This window comes from Castor canadensis, chromosome 5 (genome assembly GCF_047511655.1).
Source record: "Castor canadensis chromosome 5, mCasCan1.hap1v2, whole genome shotgun sequence".
NCBI classification, from domain to species: Eukaryota; Metazoa; Chordata; class Mammalia; order Rodentia; family Castoridae; genus Castor; species Castor canadensis.
Genome location: NC_133390.1, coordinates 155163964 through 155176792, shown reverse-complemented (window position 1 = coordinate 155176792; position 12829 = coordinate 155163964).

Here is a 12829-nt window from a genome sequence, read left to right as displayed (position 1 = left end):
GAGGCAGGAGGTCCGTGACTGGCCTGACCTGAGACTTGCCCGCAGGGAGTCCTCATGGAAGAGACTGGGGCCCAACCACAGGGAGTGGGGACAGAACTGGGGTAGGACTGGGGTCTTTCTCTGCATTAGGAAGGGGGATGCAAGGGAAAGGCTAACAGCCTTGAAGGGTCACCCTGCCTAGTTCCCGAGGGGGGGCAGGAAGCTCTGAAGGGCAAACCCTGAACTTGAGTTCACCTGGGCTATAGTGTGGGTAGGAATTGGGGAGTTCTTAGAGGAGGAGGGACTTGGGGTGAACAGCACAGGGTTGGTATCCTTGCTTCTAACTGGCTGGTCCTGGACAGGCTGGTCTCACTCCTGGGCCTCAGTGGAAAGCCAGGTGGCACAGGCCACCTTGGGTCAGGACTTTGGGGCTCTTTGCACTTTATTCCAATACCTGAGGAAGGGGCAGGAGGGGTCTGGGATTTTGAGGGCTCAGCAACTTTTAGTCTCCTCTAAGTTTAATGACAGCTAGGAGGCTCTACCCTTGGCCACTGAGCAGCTATACACACAAAGGGTGACATGAGCACACAAAGGGGGCACACAAAAGGTGACAGGAGAGCCTGGGGTGGCATTACCCGCCCCCCAGGGTGGGAGTGAGGAGATTGGGTGGTGTTTCCTCCTGTAGGCTGCCTTCCTCCACTGCAGCCCTCAGAAACAGGAAGCACTACGGGTACCCTGGTGACAGGCTTGATGTCACCAGGCTTTATTTTAAGAATAAAAAGGAGATTTCCGCTGGACTGTTGACAAACGTCCAGGTCAGTCCAGCTGTCTGTCTGTCTCTGTCCACAGCTAGTCTACAGGGACCTGGATTGGGCCTGAGCAGTTTGGGGAAAGAAGGGTAAACTGGGTAAAAGATGGTGGTTGATGAAGAAACATGGGGTCTACCCCTTCATGATACATAGGGGGAGACTGAGGCACAGGAGGGCTGTGACCTGCCACAGGTGCCCAGCAGTTGGGACAGTGCAGGATCTGGGCCTCCTGGGTCTTCATGCTGAGGAGTGATAGGGTCAGGAGTGTAATCCAGGCCAGCTCTGCATGGTGGGGCCCCTTGAGGGGTCCAAGATCAGCCCTTCTGGGCAGCCATACTAGATTCTGGGCTAGTCACAGTCCCTTGCTGTGACCTGCAGCCTCCCTAGCAACCTGGGAAGGTGGGTGGGCTGACTGCATGTGAAGAAGTTGGGATTCAGGTCTCACTGGTGGGTGATTCCTTGGTCCTAAAAGAGCTGTCAGTGCTGGCCTCATCCTCTCAGTGAATCCTCAAGGTGATCTCTGGAGAGGCAAGTGTACCAGCAGGAGGTTGCAGGTCTGCAGGACAGCCTACAGGGTGTCCCACCCTGGCCTGCCAGACACCCCTGTCAGCAACATTTTGGATCCCTGGTTCTCCAGCACAAACCTTACCTTCCTCCTTCATCCTACAGACTTTCCTTCTGATCATTTTATTGGTGAGCACATGCTGGGTGACCAGGTCAGTTAGGCTTGGTCCCTTCCCTCAGCTGGGGGAAGAGAACAGGGAAGGAAGCATAAAGCATTGCTCCAGTCCTGAAACATAAGGCAGGTGTGTGCAGGGACCATTGCTTAGGAACAGAGTGGGCCCAGAGCAGGCCCTGAGAGCTCTGCTGGCAAGAGGGCCAGAAGGGATTACTGGAAGTGGTGATGTTGCCAGGCTGAGCCTTGATTTCTCCAACAGGTGCTGCCTGGCCTTTGAGGGCTCTCCCTTTTCAGGGTCTGGAGCCTCCCAGCCAGCTCTATGGAGGGAGCAGGCTGGGGCTCCCCCACCCCGCCCCTTGCATCTGCGGAAACAGCCTTGCTATTGTTCCGCCTTCTGTCGGAGTGTGAGTTCGTGCTCCTGTGAGCCACAATAAGTAGCTACTCTTCAGCCCCCAGAAGGCCAGCAGCTGCTGCCCCTTCTCCTGGGACTGCTAGCCTCAGAGCTGCTCCTCAGGCCAACCTGGCCCCAGCTGCCCAGAACCTAATTAGGCAGACGAAGTCGGCTTCTGATCTACTTCCCACCAGCTAATTATACACACGTGGGTTGGAGACGGGCAACCTGGCTGCTTCCTTCTGTTGTGGAGGTATGATTGGGTCCCTGGGAAAGGCCCCCTCCACTCAATCTCAGTTTACCCTCTGATTGTAGAGGATGGAATGCAGCCACTATGCCATCCCTGGTGAAATGGTTCTGTTCCTTCTACTGAGGCACTTGAGGAGACCTGAGTGGGGGATACCCCTGTCCTGCCTGACATCCTGGGTATAGGGAAACACAGAGAGGCGAGGAGTTAGACTAGAGGTCCCTGCACTCTAGGATTCTAGGTGGGAACACAGGTGAGAGACGGTGACAGCTGCCACCCAGACAGACAGGCACACAGGAGGGCTAGAGTTGTATGCGTCCATCCAGGCCTGAGATAGAATGCCCCATCTGGATTTTTATCAGTGTAATATTTTTCAATAATACACCCTAAGAAAAAATTTTAAATGGAAAGAATCAATGAACACTTACATACCCACCTACAAATGCACTATTGTTAATATTTTGCTGTATTTGCTCTATCAGAAATCTACCCATCTATCCATTTATCCAACATTTTTACAAAGGGCTTTTGAAGTAAATACAAGCATCATTGGCTTCCCTTCCAGTCACATCAGCACACACGTCACTAGCTACTTTGACGTTTATTTCCAGTTCTTAATGGAGATAAAATGTACAGACAGTGAAACACACAGCCCTTTAAAGGTTTCTCTTGTTGAGTTCAGACTTGTGTGCTATATCCCAGAACCCCCAACCAGGATATGAAGCATTGCCATCACCAGGGGCTGTTTCCTGTGTCCTTCCCCTGGTGACTCATGGCTGCACATCAAGACATATCTGTGTATCTATACAGGTTCAATGGTACTAACATAAAACATCCCCTCACCCATCCTTGCCCTCCCAGCCTCACTCCCTCAAGGCAACCACTTTCAACCCCCCTTTTTTTTTAAGTGAAGGCAAAAAAATTATATTTTACTCTTGAATTAGCATACATTAATAATATGAGGGGATTTCATTGTGATAATTCCACTCATGTGTACAGTGTACTCAGAATAAGTTTACCCCTCCATGATATTTTCATTCTCCCTTTTCTCCCTCCCTCCCAATTTCAACTCTTTAAACTATTTCTTCTGGTACTATCCTTTGTATTTCCAAGTAGCTTGATTTCCTAAAAGACTGTTGATTAATTTGAGGCAAATACTGACTTTCTGGTCTGAGGTCCTCACAGTGTGTGCTATAGCCTGACTACCTAGCCTTGGACTCCAGCCCTTCCTGCCCATATGACCTTGGGCAAGTGACTTGGCCTCCTCCTGCCTTAGTTTTCTCTTCTGTGGTGTGAGTAGTGAGGACATTCAGGTTATTGAATTGTTAGGAGGGTCCAAGTGCCTAGTGCAGCGCACTTGCCCAGTAAGTGGTTCAAGTGTTTCTTTTTGTAATTATCAAGGAAGACGCGGCTTTTACCCATGCCCTTCTTTCCATCTACATGCACTACAAGTCTTCATTAGATGGATATCTGGTGTTAATTTTATTAATACTGCATAGATGATGTTTCCTGCTAAGCTGCCTTGCATATTTTGGTTACAGTTCCTTTTTTGTCTGGCTTTTTGTTCTTCTTGGAGTTACTGCCTCCTTTGCTTTTTTCATTTGCTTAGATGCCTCCTCACCCATCCCTAAATCTCTTAATTCTTGGACACCTCCAATTTCCCCAGAGTTACATTACACAAAGCAGCTCATTTGTTGGTTCCAATTTCCTTCTTGAAACCTTTCAAGTGCTTGTTAAACAAGCCCTCCTTTAAAAATTGGAGACAATTTAAAAAATAGAATCTCTAGAATAAACTTGTAAGATAAGCATCTGTGGGCACCAACTGTGTGCCAGGAGCTGAGCTGGGTATGGCAGCCAGAAGGTAAGTCTCTTGTCTCTAAGAGGGGTAAGAACTGAAGCTGAGGCCCCAGACCTCTCTATTTACCAGGGAACCCCTCTGCCCATCAGGGAATGTCAGACCCTCTGGGAGGCCAGATTTACCCATATAAAATGGAATATGTACCATGTGATTTGGGACTGCACTCTGTTTCTGGGTGCCACGTGTATATATGGTAGTGATCCCCATCCCTTGAGAGGCTCACAGAGGACAGAGATAGATAACAGAAGATAGATGATAGAAGATAGATGATTGATAGGAGATAGATAGATAGACAGATAGACAGATAGATTAGGGAGTGGGCTGTGCTTGCAGGAGAGCAGGAGGACGGGGAGTGGGCTTCTCAGAGGAAGTACCATGGGAAAAGGCCAATCATGATAGGCGGTAGCTATGCTAAGAACTTCTGTTTCTATGCTGGAAGGAAAGATTGCTGACCTGGCTAGGCCATCTGGGAAGCCTGAGATATTTGAGCTGAGATGTGAAGGATACACAGGAGTAACCAGGAGAAGGGATAGAAGCGGAAAAGGATTGTGGATGAAGGACATGTGAAAAGATTCTGTGGCGGGAGGAGGAGATTGTAGGAACAGGGAAAAGGTGGCGGTCATGTGGATCTATGAGAGCCTTCAGATAATGTGAGGACCTATCCTGCCAGGCAGCCTGAACTAAAACCCCATGGCTCAACTGTGCTTGACAAGGTCCTCATGACTTTGATCCTGTTATTCCCCCAGCCTCCCCTTTATCCCTCTGCTGCAGGCATGCTCCCCCTTACTCTCTTAGGAACACACCAGACATTCCTATCCCAGGTCCTTTGCACTTGCTCTTTCCTTGGATTCTATCCTGGATAGCCACATGACTCACTCTCTCCTTCATTCTGTTTTCTGCCCATGACCTCCTCAGAGAGGCCTTCCCTGACCACAGCTGAGCCATCAGCATCCAACAGTGTCCACTTCCCTACCCTGGTTTGTTTTTCTTCCTAGCGCACATCACCTCCTAGAGTATATTAAGTACAGCTGCATTATGTGACTCCTGTCTGTAGCTCACTGGAACACACATCCAGCGGGTAGAGGCTTAGCTTTGCTCTAGGTGCTGTCCCCAGCCTCTGGGGAGCAGCAGGTGAACCTTAAACACTTGCTGAATGAAGGAGCGAGTAAAACAAGCGAGTGAGTGGTATGCTGGGAAAACCCGCTGGGGAGATTTGAGGGCTGGATTCAGACTCTAGCTGGGTGACCCAGATAGGTTGTTCTACTTTCTGTTCATTGGTTTTTCCTGTTGAGCTAGGAGGCATTTGTGGTCTCTAGGGAGGCTCTAGATTGGGAAGCTATGGGGAGGACAGGACTTGTTGGGAGAAAGGTTGCTGGGGCCTTTTTCCTGACCTTCTGGGATTTGGAAATAGCCTAATGAGGCCCCTAGCCTCCCCATGGTGTCTAGCTGGTGCCAGGGGCCCTGACTGGAGCCTGTCAGCCTGGCGCTGTGCTGAAAGCAAGGCCATCCGACAACTGGGCCAGGCAGTCCTGGAGGTTCTGAAGGGCAAGAGACAGGTCTGATGCCCTGACTTCCCGCCCCACTTCTCTCTCCTCGTTCAGCATCCCCCAGTGGCAATATTCATCCCTTAATCCTTCACATGCCTGCAGCCTTTGCAGCTTACAAAGCTTTGCCTTGGTCTGTATCTAATTTCATACTGTGGGACACTGGTGCTCAGAGAGGACAGCTGCCTTACTAAAGTCACATTGCTGGGACATAATGCAATGATGGTTCGAGCTCAGGTCTGGCCCAGCCCTGCTCTGCCAGTGTGTGTGTGTATGTGTGTGTGTGTGTGCGCATGTGTGCATGTGCACTCAGGAAAATGTATGCACATGCATGTGTCTCATGATCAAACAGTACCTGTGGGCACCTGGGTCTCTGATGAGCATCTGGGATTCAAAATCCTACCTTTGCTACTTCAAAATTGGGTGCACTGTTGAACAACTCCCATCTTGGCTTGTGGCCAAAGGGCAAATCCCTTAATCCTGGATGCTATCAGGGCTAACATTATATACGTTGCACAGGTTCTCAAAATTTTCATTTGTGAGTTGGGTGTGGTAATCCATATCTGTAATCCCAGCACTCTGGCAGGAGGATGGTGAGTTTCAAGCCAGCCTGGGTTACATAGTGACACCCTATTTCAAAAAACTAAAACGATTTTTCATTCATTGTCAATATTTAAACTGTTGGAAGAATAACATTCCAATCAATTTCTGAACATCTCTCAAGCCCCAGGTACCTACTGTGTGCTGGGTACAGAGCAAAGCACTTCAGGGTGCTTGTTGGGAAGTGGTCACAGCTCCCACCTCCTCCAGTGTGGTCTTGGGAAAAGGAGGCAATAGCTCAGGGATGGCCACATCTCAGGCTATCTGGTAGAGAGCAGAGGCTGAACACTCCCGCCACCAAGACCCTGAGGTGTTTGCTGTGCTCCCAGGCAGGTGTGCAGCTCATCGTCTGGGTTTCCATGTTCCCCTCAGCAGCTGTGGATGGGACAGAGGTGACATGCATGGTGTCTTCCATTTGTGGAAACAGGAAGGCACTCTGTAAGCCCTGGTACTGGCAGGAGATCTCCCTGGACAGTAACCCAGGAAACCCTGCACACGTTGGCTGCCCCTGGGGAGTCAGTCGACTGGCTGGAGTCAGGGGTGGGAAGGAGACTCACCTTTTACCTTTTGTACCTTTTCAACTTTCTAGTATGTGAATATGTTATCTATGCAGAAAAAAAGACAAAATAAATTGAAAATAGAGCAAAAGAAAGCAGCTGTGAAGCCTGAAACAGACGGCCAACATCAGGTCACAGGCCCAGCCAGTCATGGCCCCCGGGGCAAGCGCAGGCCACCTAATGGGCTCTGCCCAGCTTGGTTTTGTGGCTCCACCTCTATGGTAATGTTTTGGTTTTCACATGCACAGCACCCACAGGAAGCCCCAGCCAATGGGCGTCAGGTTCCGGGCTGGGCCACCTGCCAAAGCTGGTGGTGGGTATGACAGAACCTCAGGAATGGCATCGTCCAAATGCCTGAGCCATGACACAGTCCAGCAGAATGATGGCACTGCCCACAGTCTCACAGGCCCTGCCCAGCTTGTGTGTGTTGTTTCAACATTTTGCAACCTCCAGGTGGGTGGATGGGCAGTGCACACCACCATTCCTGTTCACTCACTGAATTTGTTCATCCATCCATCCATCCATCCATCCATCCGTCCATCCATTCATTCATCAAATACTATGTCCCTTGTAGGCACTGAAGATACAGCAGAGAACAAAACAAACAAAAATCCCTGCCCTGGGCAGGTGACAGGCCAGAGAGTACTATGGGGAAAAACGAGGCAGGGGACGGAGGAGGTGGACAGTAGCTCTTCCCTGTTTTGTTGAGGTACCATTGATATACAATGACATTGACCCAATTTAGGAATCTAGTTTGATGAGGTTGACAGTTGTGTACATCTGCATATCTTCCACTGTGAACAAGCGACATACTATCTCTGCCATTACTCGAAGTCCCTTTGGGCCTCTTTGCATTGACCGCTGGCCCCCACTCACTCCTCGCCTGGGGTCTCCTTGGCTGTGGATGAGGCTGGGCTTCTCTGGATCCTGTGATGGAGGAGTGGTGATTCCTCCCCACTGTCCACGTCTCTGCAGAGGCTGGACAGCACCCCAGGAGGTGGCAAACCCCGCTATTCTTTCAGGCTTTCCCTGCCATCTGCATTGTTTCTGCTCTGGAGCTGCCACAAATAAAGTGGCCACGACTGTGGGAATGAATGATTTCATTTCTCTTGAGGAGGAAGTGCTGAGGTGTGGGGCTGCTGGCCTGCGGTAAACCAGAGTTAACTATCCTAGAACAGAGGTCCACACTTTTGAAATACTGTTGTCGGGCAGGCTTTGCTGGTGAGGTGACATTTCAGTAGAGGCTGGAAGGTGGTGTGGGGGTCTACAGGGAAGAGTGTTCTGGGCAGGGGGACAGAGGTGGGGTTTGGAGGTCAGTGGCGGGAAGAGGAGAGAGGGAGATGAGGGATAGGGATCTGACTCAGTGCATGAAGGTGCTCCATGGCATAGGGCCTTGCATATCAGGCTGAGGACGTTGACTTGTACTCTGGGATCCAAGCAGAGGGAAAGGGTCAGACTTGTGTCTTAACCCCCTTCCCCACTACCAAGTGGAGAAGGGTTTTAGGGCAGCAAGGTGGGAGATGAAGGGGTTGAGCTGGGCTGGGCTGGGCTGGAGGTGGCATGGGCAAGGGTTCAGATTCGGGATCTACCCTGAAGGTGGAGCCCACAGGAGATGTATTAGATGTGGGATGTGAGGGGCATAGGGACACAAAGATGATGAGGACCTGAGGGGCCTTCTAGGGCCGAGAGTGAGCCCCAACCCACAGCCGACAAGAAACCAGGCACCTTAGGCCAGCAGCCCAAGGAAGTTAACGCTGCTGATGGAATGTGTTAGAAGCAGACTCTGAGCCTCCACAGAGGAGGACCAGTCAAGAGCCAAGAACCCAGGGATGCTGGGAGATAATGAGGGCGTTTGTGATCATTTGTGATGACTAGCTACGTAGCAATGAATGACTAATGCAGACATCTGAAAACTTTCCAATGCCAGAGCTAAAAGGGTCCTGAGCACCCTTGAGTCTAAGCCTCTCCTAAGCACATGGAGAAACTGAGGCCAGGTGGGCAGACAGGATTTCCAGCTTGGTTGCTGCAGGAAGGCATGGGGGCAGGGGAAGAAGAAGCTTCCTGGCCCTGGGCCCTGTAGCCCCAGCCTCTCTGTTAGCAGGACACAGTATCTGACCCTGTGCCAACCCCTCCTCCGCAGGGCAGAGGCCTCCCAGAGAGCAGGCTCTGGCCACCCACTGAGTACCCTCCTGGGGCAAGTGCCCTGCTGGATTGGGCCTAGCAGCCTGGAGGGAGGCAGAGCCCAAGGGTATACGGCCCCAAGGAAGAGAGAGAGTATAAACTGTGTCAGAGGCCCCTGGTTGGAAGTCCAGCTGTGGAGCTCTGGCTCAGGGCTCCCCTTCACTGGGCTGCAGTGACTACATCTGTACAAAGGGAATAGAGAGGAGTTTGTTTTGCAGTGCTGGGAATTGAACTCAGGGCCTCACACATGCCAAGCCCTGAGCTATACCCTCAGCCCCAGTAATGCTTTTCTGCATTTGGTGTACAAGCTTTGTACATGAAATTCGATGTGCGTCCCAGTCTCTTCCTCTTCACAGGTCTCAGTTTCCCCTCCTTGTGTCCCAGATGTGTCTGGGAGGCCCTCACAGTTCCAACACTTGAGGATTTACATTCTGGCTCTGCTTCTTATTAGCCATGTGACCTTGAAGAAGTCACATAAGCCCAGTTGTCTCACCTGAGGCTTTGTTTTGGTGGTACTAGGGTGTGAACTCTTGCTAGGTAGGAGGTCTACTATTTGTCACTCTGCCAGCCCATTTTGCTTTATTTATTTTTCTGATAAGGTCTTGAATTTTTTGCCTGGAGATCCTCCTACCCATGCTGGGACCACAGGTGTATAGCAACACACTTGGCTTATTGGTTGGGGTGGGGTCTTGCTAATTTTTTGCCTGGGCTGGCTTCTAACTGCCATCCTCCTAATCTCTGCCTCCTGAGTAGCTGGGATTACAGGCATGTACCACCTTGGCCATGCTGTTGATAACACTTATCATTACATGAGAGACACAGGTGAAATATCTAGTAGAGTGTTAAAAAATGTCAGCCCTTGTATCATCATCTTAATTATCTCATCACCATGACTGCTGGAAGGGCTGACCCTTTCAGGGTGGGGGAAGTGTGGTTTCCTTGGAGCCAGATGTGGGCCGGGCCAGGCTTGCATACATTTCTGAGGAAACAGAACCAGCCCCTTTCCCTTCAATTCTCTGCTTGGAATCTACCTAAAGCCAGGCCAAGGGACACAGTGCTTATAAGTGGTCACCCACAGCAGGTTTGGGGAAGTGAGCATGTCCCAGTTCTGGGAAGCATCTCCTGCTTCCCTCTAGAACTATGGTAGCCACCTGGCCTGTGTCTGGAACTGAAATGTGTGTCGTACACATACACGAGGTGGACATATCCACTATGTCCCCTCCAGTTGTGTCTGAATTTCATACGTTCTCCTCTGATCACAGCTGCTTCAACCACAGGCTGGAAGTCAGTCTCTCTTTTGAACCTGAGACTTGAATGGAGAACACACAGGCAGAGGTGGGTGGAGCTGCACCATCCCCTGGCCAGTGCCCTGGAGAAGAAGCTACAGGCTCTGCTACTGAGCTCTCAGAGGAGCCTTTCCTGCTCCTTCCTGGAGTGTGCTCTTTTCTTTACTGGAACTGGCTTCCCAGAAATCCACCCCACATTCCCAGGTTAGTCACTTTCTGGTGCCACCCAACTCCCTCTGGGCACTGGGGAGACAGCATTGTTGGGGATGAGGGCAGCTGGTGTGATGCAGCAGTGGCCCTGTGTCCCCAGTAGGCAGCTGTGGGTTCCTCTATATGGGCAGCACTGACCTTGAAGTCTGGTTTTCCATACCTCACTACTGTATGGCCATGGGCAAGTCACTTAGCTTCTCTGTGTGGGATAGAGGAAGGGGACCTAGGTGAGCCGATAAAGGAATGGCAGATCAAACAGAGGAAGCATTTTACTTCAGGCCACATAGCAGGCTTGGGACAGTGGAGTCTGCCAATCCCAGCACTGAGAAGGGGCAGCTCCTGAGTGGGAGAGCAGAGTTACTCCTCCAGGGGCCCTGGGTCTCCACCCACTTTGCAGCTCACAAATTCCTTTCCAATTCAGTTGTCACATTGGCCCTGGCAAGAGTATCAATGTCCTATGAAAGAGCTGAGCAAACTGAGTCCAGAGAGGGCAGGGACAGGGTCATGGCTGAATTAGAGTCTGAGCTGGTGTGGAAAAGCTGGTGCTTTTTGCTCTGAATTGAAGGTGATAAGAGATGAATCGAACTAATGAGTTCTGCACAGGAATTTTAAATAGTTTGCTTTTAGTTGGCTTAGACTCCTAAGATACCATCTGGTGAGCACAAGTGGTTCCTAACTAACCCTGTGTTTAGACATGGAGTCACAATGGCCACTTGAGCAACATGTGAGGAGGACCAGCCATGGGCCAGGCTCTGTGCTCTGCACATCTTGTCTGTTCTTCACCAAGGCCTCCTATGTTTCATCCAGAAGGTGGGCACATGAGCAACCTCAGTTCACACACCAGGATGTCAAGGTACAAAAGATGTGAAGTAACTGGCAACAAGAGAACCAGAGAAGCCAGGCTAATGCCGGGTGGGGCCTGTGATTTTGCCCGCTAAGCCTCACCGTGGCCACTCACTGGATAGAGTGATGAGAAGATCGTGATGCCGATGCAGAGGTTGGGAAGAAATTTCTCCATGGACCAAATAGAGTAATGTGGTGGGAGAACTGTGAGCAGAGGGAATTGGGTGGAATTGCGAGATGAAGGCTGAGGAAATGGCATCTTGGCCCACATTTAAGTTCAGGTTTAGCAAAGCAGCACTGCCCAGATCAATGTCCCAGTTTCCTTCCAGCTTCATGTTGCTTCATCCTTACCTCATGGCTTTGTCCTCAAGGTTACTGTTTGGTCCAAGATGGCTAATGGGGCTCCAGCCATAATGCCTGAGTCTCATGTAAGAAGAAGAAGAAAGAAAGGCTTTCCTATAACTGCCTCCTAAGTAGCTGTGATTACAGGAACAAGCCACTGAGCCCTTCCAGACCTTAGTCTCACTATGTAGCTCAGTATGGACTTGCAATCTTCCTACCTCAGCCTTCTGAGTGCTGGGATTACAGTTGTGAGCCACCACACCTGACTTTCTTCAGACTTCTTGACATGGGAGAAAAACCAACTGATATAGAAGGGTTGCAATGACTCAGATTCCGCCTGTCCTCACTTGCTCACCCTGTGCTGCAGCACGACCTATAGGTTCTCTCATCAGAATCTGAACTTTTTCATCTCTTCAATATGGACTAGACCATATAGCTTACTTTGATCAATGGGAGAAGGCCAGAGCTTGAGACGATGTGGCCAGGTGGCCATGCCAAGAGGCTGCTCCTTTGCTGCCTGAGGGAGCCTGAGACCACCCTGTGAGCACACTTCGGCCAGCCTGCTGGAGGGCGAAGGGCCCCACCTCTGTTATTGCCCACAGCCAGACAATAGCCAGTTAGGCCCGGCCATTGACCATAGCTGACCGCAGACACACGACAAACCAGAAGCCAGATGTCCCCACCAAGCCCAGTTCAACCCACAGAATGATGGACAACTCCATGGCTGGTTTTATACATTTACTTATTTTAGTGCTGGGGACTGAACCCTGGTTCTCACCCGTGCTAAGCATGTGCTCTGGAAGAGCTGTGCCACACCTCTACCCGCTCTGTGCCTGCGTGAAGCCAGTACATTTTGGAGTAGTTTTTGTTTGAGGTTTGAACTCAGGGCTTTGAGCTTGTAAAGCAGGCGCTCTACTGCTTGAGCCGCACCTCCAGTCCTGGAGTGGTTTTTATGTAGCAGACCCTAACTTCTAAATAAGTTACTTTCTTTTGTAAGTTCTCTATTTGAATTTTCCCTTTCCTGCAGTCAAACCTAAAGTTAAACCTTCACAGGAAGGCTTTAAGAACTGAATTAGTGAGACAAGGAAAGTATGCATGGTATGCTTAGATGGAAAGTAAGACTAATTGTAATTAGTATTAATGATTTAAGAAGATTGATCATAGTAATTATTGCTTCTAGTTTTGTAGCATGTTAGCATTTAATTTACAACTTTGTTTCAGGTTTTGAGTGTTCGAGAGCTATAAGATAAAAGGATGACCCCTCATTTATGAGCACGCAGATAAGTAATCCTTTGCCAGGGAC